We start from the raw sequence: 15048 nt of genomic DNA, 5'->3' as shown, positions 1-15048 counted from the left end.
GTTTAAAATTTTAAGAGACAATAAAAGTGGTCTCAAGCGTCCACCTTCTCAAGGCTGTATCTCCGAGACTATTACTCGGATCAACTTGAAAATTTAGGACAATATTCTAGAAATGTTATAAAATTTAATAAGACAAAAAAAATCGATTTTTTGAAACCGTGAAACCCATGTAACCCCTTAAAGTGATGGAAAAGACAAACGACCCTCCGACATATATTATATTTTTTTTCCAAAAAAGGGAGGTGTAACATTCGTATGACAGCCTTTCGTATATAAACATCAAATATAACAACCTTTGTATAACAGACATAAGCTATGCTTCAAAGCTACAAAGCTACTTTCTCGATCAATCTGACAAAACTTCAAAGCTCTTTTAATAACCATATGTTTCATATTAACTAATGTTAATATTAAAAATTACGATAAGAACCTAAGAACAGTTAAATTTAAGCTTACGCATAAGAGCTAATGTAAACCGAAACGTATAAAAGACGGGCCTTGAGCTCGAATAAATTCATTTAAACTTTACGCCTATTACAACTTTTCAGGGACTAAAGACATTACAACTTTGGTGTCTTCTTGCACATGATTTCTAGATAAAAAAAATCCACATGCTCCATACGCTTTCCTTCCCTATATTCAATTTTGAAGTCAAACGACTGCAAATACGCTCACTAACGATGCACCCTTGATGTTAGATCTTTCTTTGTCCGCGATGATTTAAGAGAATTACAAACAGTATACACTACAAACTCACGGCCAACCAAATAATGGCGGAATTGTTTAACTGATTCTACTACTTCCAAGGTTTACAATTCGTATGAATGGTATCTAGACTCTGCAGAGGAAGTAGTTTTACTAAAATACTCTATTACATGAGGACTACCATTGATTCGGTGCATTAACAAAGCACCAGCAGCAGCTTGCATCTGTGTGTAACTCAATCGGAAGTTGTGGATCGAAAATAACAAGTACAGGCTCATTTGTAAGGATAGAAATAATATTTTTTCTAATTTCTTCTAACTCGCTATTCCAACTAAACACAATTTTACTCCAAGTTAGAGAATAAATCGGTTTCATAATTTGTGAGAACCGAGGCAAAAATTTTCAATAAATAAATCGCTAATCCAATAAACTGTCTTACACTACGAACCATTTGCGGTGGTGGCAGGAATTCAACGCAAGAATTTTTCGCGGATTAGGCCTTAACTCTCCAGCTCGTACCTCATACCCCAAATACTGTACAGTAGTTTTCAAAAATACACATTTTGATATGTTAAATGAGAATCCAGCTGCAGTCAATACATCCAACACAATCCTCAATCTCTCCATACCTAACACCATTGTATCGTCCATATAAACGATTACATAAGAATGAATGCTCGCTGAAAAACAGATGGAGCGTTCTTGAGGCCAAATGGCATTGCTAGATATTCATAGTGCCCTTCCGGTGTAACAAACGCCGTATATTCAGAGTCAGGGTGAATGGGTATCTGATGGTATCCACTTGCCATATCCAGACAAGTAAAATATTTTGCACCCGCAAGTCTAGCAACCTGATCGTTAATAAGTGGCAAGGGATATTTGTCAGAAACCGTATTGTAGTTCAGTTCACGGTAGTCAATGAAAAATCGATCTGATCCGTTTTTCTTTTTAACCAAGAGTATAGGGCTAGCATAGGGAGAATAACTAGGTCGAATAATGTTACAGTTTAACAGTTCTGGTATCCTTTCACGTACAATTTCTTTTTCATTTGGACTTAAACGATATGGACGCCGCTGGTCAGTTTTGTTTGATCAATTACCCTAATAGTCATTTCACCTGTATTAACCTTTGTGCAAGGGATTCCATCAATAAATGCAGCTGAATGGTCTTTAAGTAATTTAATTAAATTTTCTTTGTCATTACCAATCAATTCAGTATCAATTTTAAGAACAGAGGCAGAAGGCTCAGATACTTTACAAACATTTAGAGATTTTCACTTAACAAATTAAAATTTATCAGGTGTCAATATGATTTCATATCCTTGACTAAGGATTTTTCTACCAATTACAATATCATTTATGAGATGCTTGACTGCTATGACGTGAAACAGTGTTTCAACCAGCGTTTGAAAAACTGCCGTAAGTGTCATTTTATATGATTTTGCTTCTGCTTCTGCTTTTGAAAAAATTAGAAGTCGCAGTCGAAGCATAGCACAAACTTATAAAAGCAACGAAAAGCAAAAATCATCAGCAGGCCTCGCTTTTCGTTTTCTTGCTTCTGATTTTGCTGCTGCTTTCAATCGTAGCCGAAAGTCGTTGCTGTTGCAGCTGTCGGCTTTCGGAAGTCGTCAGCAGTCGAAGCCTCAAAAAACGAGGCATTCGACTTATTGCTGCTTTTGATTTTTGATTTTGCAGCTGCTGCTGAAGCAGCTGAGATAAGAAGTACATAAAAATGTACATTTTTCTAAAAAAATTTAATGATTAACCATGTATGTTCATATATTAGAAAATAAAAACATTATAATTTTAAATTATTCATCTTCTAATTAAAAGCAGCAGCGTCGAAATCAAAAATCAAAAGCAGCAATAAGTCGAATGCCTCGTTTTTTGAGGCTTCGACTGCTGACGACTTCCGAAAGCCGACAGCTGCAACAGCAACGACTTTCGGCTACGATTGAAAGCAGCAGCAAAATCAGAAGCAAGAAAACGAAAAGCGAGGCCTGCTGATGATTTTTGCTTTTCGTTGCTTTTATAAGTTTGTGCTATGCTTCGACTGCGACTTCTAATTTTTTCAAAAGCAGAAGCAGAAGCAATTGCTACTTTTAGAATATTGCAAACAGTCGAAGTACCGAATAGCTTATATTTTGCGACTTCTGCTAATTCGACTGCAGTTTTTTAAACACTGGTTTCAACAATATTTCATTTAATAATACTTTTAGATAGCTTTTATTGCTTGCTGAAAATGCCAGCGTCGCCAATACCTCGTATTACAAAAATATTATTAATAAGTTTGCCATCAAATTTATCGGCAACGCTACTTCGAATTAACGAACATTCGGCCCCAGAGTCGAAGCAAATCGTAACGCATGGGTACATGTACTCGTGTTGCCTATGAAATAATTTCAAGTTGTGTTCAAAATACGAAAATAAACAATAATACAGCTGATCATAAACAAAGCCAACGTTTAAGAGCACCAGCTCTGTAACGAAGAGTGATAATAAGCAAGGCTCGGCAACAACAACAAGACGAACGTCGGCTCTCGTCAATTAGAAACAACGCTTACTTCTCCATAAGAGCGGAAGAGTTGGAACCGACAACAAGTGCAACACTAAAAGTGAGTACGGAGAGAGCACGCTCGCTCTCTCCCGCCTTATTATGTCCAAGCGGCGCATCACAAAAACAGCCGTGGAGTGCCCAATGCCCGTCCCCCGACCCCTACAACATTACCAACGATCTGCTGATAACAACAACGACCAGCACAATGCCATCGTTTAAGACGGTGACATCGACACTAGCGGCGACAACAACCACTACAACAACCACATCAACTGCAGTTTCTGTTTCGTCAGCCCTTACTGACAAGCTAGCCAATACCCAACCCAAAAATAACAAAAATGCTAATGGATCGTTAATTCAAACCGGAATCGATCGGCACGTGCAAATTAAGAGAAAATTAAGCCCACAAGCAGCCAAAAAAACAAATGCATCAAAAGTCACCAAGAAAGTTGAAGCCACCGCACCTAACAATGCACTAACAAGAAACCGATTTTCTATTTTGAGTGACCCAAAGGAAGATGAAACCGCTCCAAAACCTCAGACCAAGCAACTAAGGCCACCACCAATCTTTGTACGTCAGGCAAATTGTTCTGAATTGGTCAAAAAAATAACTGATCAAATAGCAGCAAACAATTTCTACGTTAAATCCTTAAAAAGGGGAAACATTAATGAAACAAAAATACAAGTGAACAACGAACATGACCATCGATCTGTTGCCAAACACCTTGACAACGGAAAAATTAATTACTACACCTACCAACTTAAAAGTTGCAAAGGACTACAAGTAGTTATAAAAGGCATCGAAGCAACAGTCCCTACTTATGAGATAATAGCTGGACTTAAAGAAAAGGGCTTTAATGTCAAACAGGCTATGAACATATTAAATAAAAACAAAGTTCCACAGCCAATGTTCAAGGTAGAGTTGGAGCCGGAAATTTTGAAATTCAAAAATAATGAAGTCCACCCAATTTACAAGCTTCAATATCTGCTGCACCGTAGGATCACCGTGGATGAGCCCCACAAGCGGAATGGGCCTGTGCAATGTATGAATTGTCAGGAATACGGTCATACGAAGACTTACTGCACTCTACGTGCAGTCTGCGTTGCCTGCGGAGATGCACACTCAACTGAGGCCTGCCCAATAAATAAGGATAACCATTCTGCAATAAAATGTAGTAATTGTGGGGGAAACCACACTGCAAATTACAGAGGTTGTCCTGTCTACAAAGAGTTGAAAAGTCGACTAGGCCAACACATAACTGCAGCTCGAAATCCTGTAACCCGAAACAGTTCTTCTTTTATACCAACGACCACGATCCCGGGAGTCTCTTTTGCACAGGCTTTAAGTAACAACAACGGGGCGAACGCCACAGTATCTAAGGTGACAGTTCAGCAAACCACTGCTGATACAGTGCGGCAACAAATATTGAACCAGACTCCAGAAACTACTGGCCAACATGCGAATGCAAATACACAACTGCCTAATGGCGTAGAAGCAATGTTGGTAACTATAACCAACACAATGGTAGCAATACAGCAAACGCTGCAGGAACTTATGCGCTCTCAAAATCTCCTTTTGGAGCTATTAATTAAACAAATATCGGTTTAGATGGTTTCCTTAAAAATATGTTTCTGGAATGCGAATGGCATTTCTCAGCACAAATATGAGCTCTTGCAGTTCCTAGATCAGTATGACATTGACGCCATGCTTATATCAGAGACTCACCTAACTAACAAAAACTACTTTCACCTAAATGGCTATTCATTTTATAAAACCAACCATCCTGATGGTAAGGCACATGGCGGCACTGGCATACTGATCAAGAAACGCATCAGGCATTATCAGTTGCCATCATTCGCAACAACCTTTTTACAAGCTACATCAATACAGATCGATACCCAAAGCGGATTCTTAAGCCTATCCGCTGTATACTGCCCACCAAGCTTCTCCATTTCCGAAGATGAATTTCTACAGTTCTTTAGCCTATTAGGTGACCGTTTTATAGCGGCTGGTGATTACAATGCGAAACACCCCCATTGGGGCTCTCGACTCACCAATCCGAAAGGAAGACAGCTGTATAACGCCATAATAACACCAAGAAACAAGCTTGACATTATCTCTCCAGGTAAGCCTACATATTGGCCAACAGATCCTAACAAGAAGCCTGACCTGATGGATTTTGCCGTCACAAGAAGAGTGCCTAGAGGACATGTTCATGTGGAACACTTATCAGATCTTTCATCGGATCACTCCCCCATTTTAATTCTTCTCTACGACCATCCACAGCTTTCTAAACAAACACATCTCCTAACTTCCAGTAAAACAGATTGGCTTAAATACAGAAAGTATGTAAGTACCCATATTGATGGCTTCCCAAACATGTACCAAAAAGAAGAGATTGATAGCTCAGTCGAAGCACTAGTGTCTGTTATGTCACTAGCTGCTCAACACTCCACACCTACTATATCGGCTTGTAATTTTAATTCTAATTTTAGCAACAGTCGAGCTTCTGGGCATATTAACGAACTGCTACGCAATAAGAGAAGGCTTCGGAGGGAGTGGCAAGCCCACAGATCGCCTGCCTCAAAGGAGCGGCTTAAAACAGCCAACTATCTTCTACGCACAGCCCTAGAAGATGAAAGTAATCGATCTCAATTTTTCTATTTGCAGAATCTCTCCCCTAACAGCAGACGATATCCACTGTGGAAAGCTAAATCGGGTATATGTCCACCAACCGAAAGCGAATCGCCATTACACACACAAACAGGAGAGTGGGCTCGCAGCAACGAAGAGAGGGCGAATGTATTTGCTGCGCATCTGGAAAACGTCTTCAAACCGCTTCCATCAACAAACAGCTTTGTGCTCCCAACAATCATCACTCCAGAGGCTACCCTGCCTATCGTATTCGAACCAAGAGAAGTGACAAAAGTGATCGAGGCTCAGGAAAAAAGAAAGCGCCAGGACACGATCTAATCTCCCCGAAAATGATTATGGAATTGCCAAGCTGTGCAGTAAATCTTCTCACCACCATATTCAACAGCATGATGAAATGGGGCTACTATCCACAACAATGGAAAAAGTCCGTTATCACTATGATCCATAAAGCTGGAAAGGACAAGTCCCAGCCTTCATCATATAGGCCAATCAGTCTTCTGCCGTGCCTATCAAAAATATTTGAAAAGCTTCTGCTGAATCGTATTTGGTTTCCGCGAGAAACACGGAACCATTGAACAAGTGAACCGTATAACCGCAGAGATACGAAATACATTTGAAAGTCGAGAGTACTGTTCCGCAGTCTTTCTGGATGTCGCCCAGGCCTTCGACCGCGTTTGGTTAGACGGCTTGATTTATAAAATTCAAAATTTGCTACCACAGAACACCCACAAAATACTGGAGTCATATCTTGTGCATAGAAGTTTCGCTGTACGGTGTAAAGATTTCCTCTCCGATTACCATCCAATCGAAGCTGGAGTACCTCAAGGAAGCGTGCTTGGACCAACGCTGTATTTAATCTACACAGCAGACCTTCCGACAACCGGCCTTACAATAACCTCAACATTTGCTGATGATACTGCCATTCTAAGTCGATCTAAGTGCCCCACGAGAGCAACGCAAAATCTATCAGCTCATCTCGGGCTTTTGGAGAAATGGCTAGCAGATTGGCGCATAAAGGTTAACGAGCAAAAGTGCAAACACGTTACTTTTACCCTTAATAGACAAACTTGCCCCCCACCATCTCTGAACAACATCCATATTCCACAAACAACGGAAGTAACGTATCTTGGAGTCCACCTTGATAGACGGCTTACCTGGAGAAGGCACATCGAAGCCAAGAGAACACAACTAAAATTAAAAGCAAGAAGCCTACACTGACTAATAAATGCTCGCTCTCCGCTTAAATTGGAGTACAAGGTACTTTTGTACAATGTAGTTCTCAAACCAATTTGGAAGTATGGCTTCGAGCTATGGGGGAACGCATGCGTTAGTAACCTAGAAGTGATCCAGAGAGCCCAATCAAAAATACTAAGAACAATAACGGGTGCACCGTGGTACATACGAAATGAAAATATTCACAAGGGCCGTTTTACCACAAAAAAAAAAACTTAATCTTAATTTTAATTAATTAATTATATGTATTAGGCTAAGATTTGAATACTTATCGTTAGTCTCATTGAGAGAAGGTCCGATAATTAAATACCGTAATTAAAAAAAAAAAAAATATTGCGCCCTTTTGTGGTCAATGACGTCACTGCATGGCACTCGTTGAGGGCTGAACGGCTATTCAGCAGATTCAAGAACATAGCTGCCGGCGTTTCTTTAATTTCGAAACGCTGTATAAACAAATGCCTGGATAGCAGACCTGTGCAATCCACGCCGAAGAACTACCCTGCATGCAAGTACTTAACATCATGATAAGTGCGCTGCCATCAATCTTCTGTTCGTCCATAATAATGCTTGCAGTTGCACATCATTGAGTCGCATCAGTCCCAGTTTAATCTGGATTAAATTTTGGCAAAACCACGGGATTTTATGGACACACATTTCGATTCTGTAATTCCACAATAGCACGCCACCGGTCTTCAGATAATGCAGGAGTTGGCACTGATCCCACTTCTGATGTCGGGTTAAGATTCTCCTTGTCCATGTCTTTTTTTAACTTTTAGACGGTTGTAGATGGCGAATAGACTTGAACGCACCACTGCCTGTTTTAGACTGCTCCAGAAGCCCGAAAAACTGTGAAATCGCAAATGTTGTAATGCACATACTGGCATCTCTGTCTCTCGCAGTGGCTCAAGCATGCACGCACGACAATCGTCTAGTGCGTAACCCTTTTTCAAACCTCTAACCTCACGCAAGATGTTCGCATCGAACTATTCTGAACACCTGGCGAATAGGTAGAATAAAGCGCACTAACAAACAATCGTTAGAAAGCAGCGAGAAGAATCGTTACACATACATATACATATGAGTAATTATGTAATGGAATGCAATTGGAAAGGAAAGCGAAGCTGGAATATGGCAATCGTATATATATAAATTACATTACCTATTACAGTACATTATTTCTTAAAACAAAAGATGGCCCAATGCCCTGAAAGAGCTGACCCGGCTGGCCATGCATGGTGTTGGGTGAGCATCCTCTTCTAGCGCGTGGATGTGCTGTCGGGACAGTGCGTCAGCAACGTAGTTCTCTGTTCCTGGCTTATATAAAATTTGGGCGTTGTACGCGTTTGGATTGCGATCTGAGACGGGTCAAATGTTTAAATTTTCCACGCTGGGAGTTATGTCTAAAAAATTTATATCGTCGTATTCTACTAGGTCATCGTCTATGTCCTAACATTCTTTTTCGGCTACAGTAGGGTATTCATGATTGGTTTCATTGGATGGGTCGTGGTCTAATGCCAGATGGTTTATCCTCTGGTGTTTCGGTCCTGTATATTCTGCGCTACTACTATTGGGTCTTTTAATCGTCTGTCCTTGATTATTGTAACTGTTGGGTTAAATATTTTTATAAGTGCCTTGAATTTGCCTTGAAAACGATCCACTTTGTGGGTTTCGGGTTGGTTGCCTAAAACGGGATAATGAGGGATCAACATCCATTGGTTGTGTCGGTTCCTCTCTGAGTGGCAATCTTGCTGGTATTTTAGTAAAGTGGGGATTTTACCATGTGGGTTAAACTTTGCGTCTTTTGTTGCACTTTTTTGTTCAGCCCTTTGGAGTTTTTCCTCCGTGCTACGAGCAAAACTACTTGCGAACATGTATCGCTCATGATTAGCCTCTACTTCTTGGGCTAATGCTAAAGCGGAAGGAAGATCGGTCAGTCTTGCCGAAAAAAGAACGTCGCTAAGCGATTTTCTTGTGCCCGAAATAAATACTTTTAGCGCATCTGCTCTGTATTTTTCGTTCAGGGAGGCAGCTACGGTGTTGTCGCAGGTCATAATTGTCTTGTTTATCAGCAGGGACTTCATAATATTTAATGTTTCGCAGCATGCGATACCTATTAGGATTTCGGCATCCCTATAAGTTTCTACTTCTGGTGTGCCGATATTTACACCACCTAATCGCTTCTGAACCTCTTGTAATTTTTGCTGAAAGCTTTTTTAATTGTTCACTAGTCAATGCCATGTTTGAACTGTTTTGTTGTGAACTTTCCGCGGTGTTTAGCTTTGGAAATCTGTCTAACAATTCTTTAACCTCACTAACACTCATATGATTTTAACACATAACAAAGAATTTTGTTCTTTTTATACCCTTGCAGAGCAAAAGGGTATTATAATTTCAGTCAGAAGTTTGCAACGCAGTGAAGGAGACACCTCAGACCCCATAAAGTATATATATTCTTGATCAGCATCACCATCTGAATCGAAATATGTATGTACGTCTGTCCGTCTGTCCGTCTGTCCGTCTGTCCGTCTGTCTGTCTGTCTGTCTGTCCTCCTGTCGGTTTTTATGTAAACTAGTCTCTCAGTTTTAAAGCTATCTCGCTGAAACTTTCCCAAAAGTTGTGTAGCTATTGCACGCAGTATATATGTCGGAACGAGCCGGATCGGGCGACTATATCGGATAGCTCCCATACGAGAGAATGAAATTAAAAATTCTTACTCCGTTGTTTTTGATCAGATCGACTTGATTCCTTCCAGATGGCGTTTTCTAACTGATATTGAGTTTCGGATTAAATTTTATCAAAATCGGATAACTCTATCATATAGCTGCCATAGGAGAGATCAAAATATATATATATAAATAATGGAAAAACATGATAATGTCGTTGTTTTTCATGCCACGAGCATGATTTTTGGAACATAAAGTTTTTTAAATACTCTTAAGTTGAGAAAAAATTTCATAAAAATCGGACAACTATATCATATAGCTGCCATGGGAAAGATCAAAAAAATATATATAGAAATAACGGAAATATAATTATAACCTCGTTGTTTTTCATCAGGCAATAATGATTTTTGGAATATAGAGTTTTCTAATGAGTCTTGAGTTACAAATTGAATTTCATTAAAATCGGACGACTATATTATATAGCTGTGTGAAAATTAATAGAAAAATCGTCATAGCTTCGATGCTCTTTAGCTTTTATGTATTTTGTTCGACATATTTAGTAACTGCAAGGGTATATAAGCTTCGGCTTGCCGAAGCTAGCTTCCTTTCTTGTTGTATTTAATATTTTCTAAAAAAAAAGTTTCCGAATTTATGCTCTTTTTTTTTTTGACTGGGACTCTTGGAAAATCACTTTTTTAATATTTTTGAAATATTTTGCAATTTTAAAATAGTGCGAATATCAATGAGCACTCCACTTACTTGGTTTTTATTTAATTATACTCGTACAACTAAATGTTGTTGCCGCTGTCGGTGTCTTCCTTCTTTTAATTCAGTTTTGCTCTTGAAGTCGTTCCTGGTTTGTTTTTATTTGGTTGATTTGTTGTTGACTGTTTTTTTTCGAATTAGGTTGCTTTGTTGTTTTTATAAAACAAATCGAACTCGTTTTGAATATTTTTTTATTTAATGTTTTTATTTGAACGTAGAATCGAGGATCTTACGATCGCGTTTTTTTGTACAAAGGTCAAGGGTCTTACGACGCGATGTTTTTTTATTTAACACGGGTCGAGGGTCTTACGACGAGTTGGGTGCCAATTAATAATATGTCCTTTTCTAAGGATTTATTTTAAGACGCGATTTGTTATTTTACTTGAATGAGAAGACTTTGGACTTGCGAGGGGATGACCGTCACGATTTATTTCCAAAATTCAACTAACTGCTAAGTACATTGTTGAGCTAATAAGCTTTTGTATTAGCTATTTAAATAAAAACACGAAAATTTAGAGTTCGATTTCTGCAAAGGCAGCGAATTTATTTTAGCAGAAGCGATTAACAAAAATGGTCCGCGAGATCGAAAGGAAGAGTTAGAATTAAACGGATCAGACAATTTCAGACCCAAAGTAGAAGCCAACAAGCAACGAGAGAGCGAATAGAATGATAGAGATAGAGAGCGATGGTTATTATGCAGATAAGATAAGAGCGCGAGTTATAATAGGTTCGAATTGGGAATGTTGTACTTGATTTGGGAAACACTTTGACTTCACAAGATTTTGAATAAAACGCCCGGATGGTTTGAGTTCAACTTTAAGACTGACTCTGTATTTCTCTTTTGGTTGGCTTGTTGATTCTTATTCTAACATAAAATGCTGATCTAACGGAAAGTGCTTACTCTATGGATTTGAAGTGGGTCGTATAATTGGAGTAGTTTAGTAGAGTGGCTAAGCGGAGCGGATGCTATTGTTTTGATTCGTCTGCGATTCGATGCATCGGTTATTAGTAGGGCGATCGGATGGCCGCTGAAGTGTTTGCTGAGGCGGCGTGACGATCGGGTGGCCACTTAAGTGTTTGCTGAGGCTGCGATCTGGTGTCCGCTTAAGTGTTTGCTGAGGGTGCGATCGGGTGGCCGCTTAAGTGTTTGCTGTAGCGGCGGTTACAATAGTCGCGGCGGTTTTGGTGGGGGACCGCCGAGGCTAATTGTTGAGGCGGTAACTCCTCCCTCCTCAGATTGAACTACCGACCATAGCGGAGCGATGGTTGGTGTGAAAGTGGCAGGTGCAGTAATAGTTGATGTGAAGGTGGCAGGCGGACTAATGGTTGGTGTCAGCGTCGCAATTGGTGAAGTTGGTGTGAAGGTGGTCGTTCTTTTTGAGCAGACGGCCACGGCCAACAACACTATCAACATTATGATTAACATCGAGTATGTTGCTGTCGTATGTATAGTGGTTCCCATTTGTAGTCTGTTAATTTGTAGTTTCGTTTCTATATCTTCCATCTTTAGTTCGTGAATTCCCAGTTCCTGTGTTGTTCTATTTGTGTTGATAGTTCCGATGTGTGGTATGTCCAAGTTCAGTTTGGCTGTGCCAAGCCTCTCCGTTGCTTCGTACTGAACGTTGTTAACCATAGTTCTGCATTCGTTGAACGTGATTAGTGCTGATCCATTTATTGTTCTTTCTTGACCACAGTCCGTACGCAGTTTCACATTTTCTCCATTAAAAACGGCGATGTACCCCTCTTCCGGTTCAAAAATCCTTGTTTTGAGCCCAGCATCTCTCGTCTCACAATCCGCTTCCTTTCCGCTGATCAGTTTTCTTAAACAATTTTCATTAACCTGGTTTACAATTTTATCATTCTTACATATATATAAGTTCCTTACTTGCTGACATTTATTCTTATAATAGTACATTTCTTCATTATTCATTGCCACATATTCTGGCGTTATTACAAATTCCGTCTTATTCATAGGTAGTGCTATTATTCTATGTAGTGAATATGTTTCATTTTTAAAAATTGGTAATTTTATTGCAAATATTAGGTCAGTTTCATTCATTATAGCTTTAAATTCTAAAAATTCATACATGTTTTCCTCTGATGTTATCTGAACGCCCTGTTCCTCTAACTCCTGTATGCATTTAGTTGCTTCCTGCTTTTCGAATATAAATTTTGAAATTAACCCCATTTTTGCCAACAATAAACTTTCAGCAACGTCGTTTAAATTTAATCCAAGCATATCTATTGTTACTGAAATCCTGTCTATGTATTCTAACCTATATATCCTCTTATCCTCCTCTAAAAACGTCTTACTTATTCCATTCTTATAGTTATTAATAAACGTGGCTACCCTGCTTTGTTCTTCATTAATATATTTCGTCAAATTTTTAAACATTATGCCGAACTTGTTACCTGTTTTCTCCTGTGCGGACACGGCCTCTCGTAATCTCTCCTCCTCGTTCTGTATTTTCCTTATTTCCTGTTCTAATTTCTCTGCATCTTCTGCATCTAGATTTCCTGTTATGGACTTAACAACTGATCCTAACCCATTAATTAGTCCCCTTGGTTTCCTTTTCTTAGGGCATATCGTCTCTAGTCTTGTTTTAATCATATTTAACTTGTTCTGTAATGCTCTCACGAGGTCTCTTGTTTCTGCATCGTCAGCTATGTCTCTGAGTGTCCTTCCTATGTTTTCTATTGCTTCCTGGTATTCTTGCAACCTTACTATGTGTATCAAATTCCTATGTGTTTGTATTATTCTTGCAGGGCCTAAGTTCATTTGTGCTAACGGCTCGTCTCCTTGTAACTCCCGAATCTCGAGACTCCTTCCTTCGGCCATGGTCACCGACCACCTGTAATTGTTATTATTCGTTTGATTTGGTTAGTCTTCTAATTTTTTCCTTGTGGATTTTCTGGGGTTTGGTAGATGTTAGTGTTAATCCGTTGTCTTCCAGCACCTTGTGTTTTGAAAATCTAGGGGTAAGTTTGTCCCTCCTGTTCTCTTTCCTAAATATTGTATCCCCTGGTTCTACTGGGTTCGGATACTCTCTGTTTGTATTTGCTGATTCTATACGTTTATTTTTCCTCTGTTCCACCATCTCCCTGATTTTCGGGTATAATTCGGCCTGAAACGCATTGATTTTCTGCAAATAATCATGCTCGTTGTTAAACGCTATGTTATTCCGAAAATGATGTGTTCTACCCGTGAATAATTCCTGTGGTGTTAACTTCGTAGCCGAATGAATAGCATTGTTGTATGTTATGAATGCTTCGTCCAATATTTCCTCATGCCTAATTTCCATTTTATTTGTTTTCTTTGCCTCGGTTATTAATCTATATATTTCTGTCAAGGTAGAGTGCAGTCTTTCGATTGTGGAATTACTTGACGACTGTTGAAAGGAGGTTGTATGCAGTTCCAATTCGTACTGCCTACAAAAGTCCTTAAACAGGTTGGAAGAGAATTCCACTCCCTGGTCACATACTAACTTTTTGGGTATCCCGAACAAAGCCATGAAATTTTTTATCGCCTTTACCACGTTTATACTTTCTTTTGCTGGAATCGTTTTTCCCCACGCATATCTTGAGAACTTATCTATTATGGTTAATATATTTTTCTTATTAATAAAATATAAATCTATATGCACTACCTCCATGGGTCCCTGTGGAGTTTCCGTCATGCTGTATTTAATTTTGTGTGGATTCCTGTCGTATTTCTGTATTTGACAACTATCGCAGTTATTAATTGTTTGTGCTATAGCCTGTCTCATGTGCGGAAAGAACACCCTTCTTTTTAGGTGGGCTAAAGTTTCATCTATTCCCCTATGATTACTTTTTCCGTGATAATCCTTAATAATTTGTTCTTGTTGTATTTTCTCCGTAATGTCCGGTAATAATATTACACATCGTATTGCTTTATACAGCTTACTATATGCAAAGTACTTGCAATATACGTCCTGGATTGTTATTACTAAGTTATCTGGTATTAATAACGCTACTGTTCTTTTTGGTTTTAAAAATTCCTTTAATCTCCGGGCAATATTTTCCTCATTGAAAGTATTTTCTGTCCAAGTTATTCTTAGTTTATTCCTAAACGGAATTTCTTTTTTTATTTTCGATTGTCCCCCTTCTTCAACAACTACTTGAATGTTAAATTCATTTAATGGTTTTTCCGATATAGGAAACCCAAGCTGTAAGTCCTCTCCTGCAGAGTGGATCGTTTCACCGTTCGTTGCTACCTCCGAGACATTTTCTAACACATTCATCTCTGGCTGGATCCTGCTCAACGCGTCTGCCACCACATTCAGGGATCCTTTTTTATACACTATCTCGTAATCGTACTCCAGCATTTGAAGCCTCCATCTTACTAGTTTAGAATCCGGTTCTTTGATGCTCATAAGCCAGGTTAATGGCCTATGATCCGTCACTATCTTAAACTTGGTACCAAACAGGTAGTGTCTAAAGTGTTTAAT

This window comes from Drosophila ficusphila, unplaced genomic scaffold (genome assembly GCF_018152265.1).
Source record: "Drosophila ficusphila isolate 14025-0441.05 unplaced genomic scaffold, ASM1815226v1 contig_470, whole genome shotgun sequence".
NCBI classification, from domain to species: Eukaryota; Metazoa; Arthropoda; class Insecta; order Diptera; family Drosophilidae; genus Drosophila; species Drosophila ficusphila.
The sequence above is the reverse complement of the archived record's forward strand: the minus strand, read 5'-3'. Positions refer to the sequence as shown.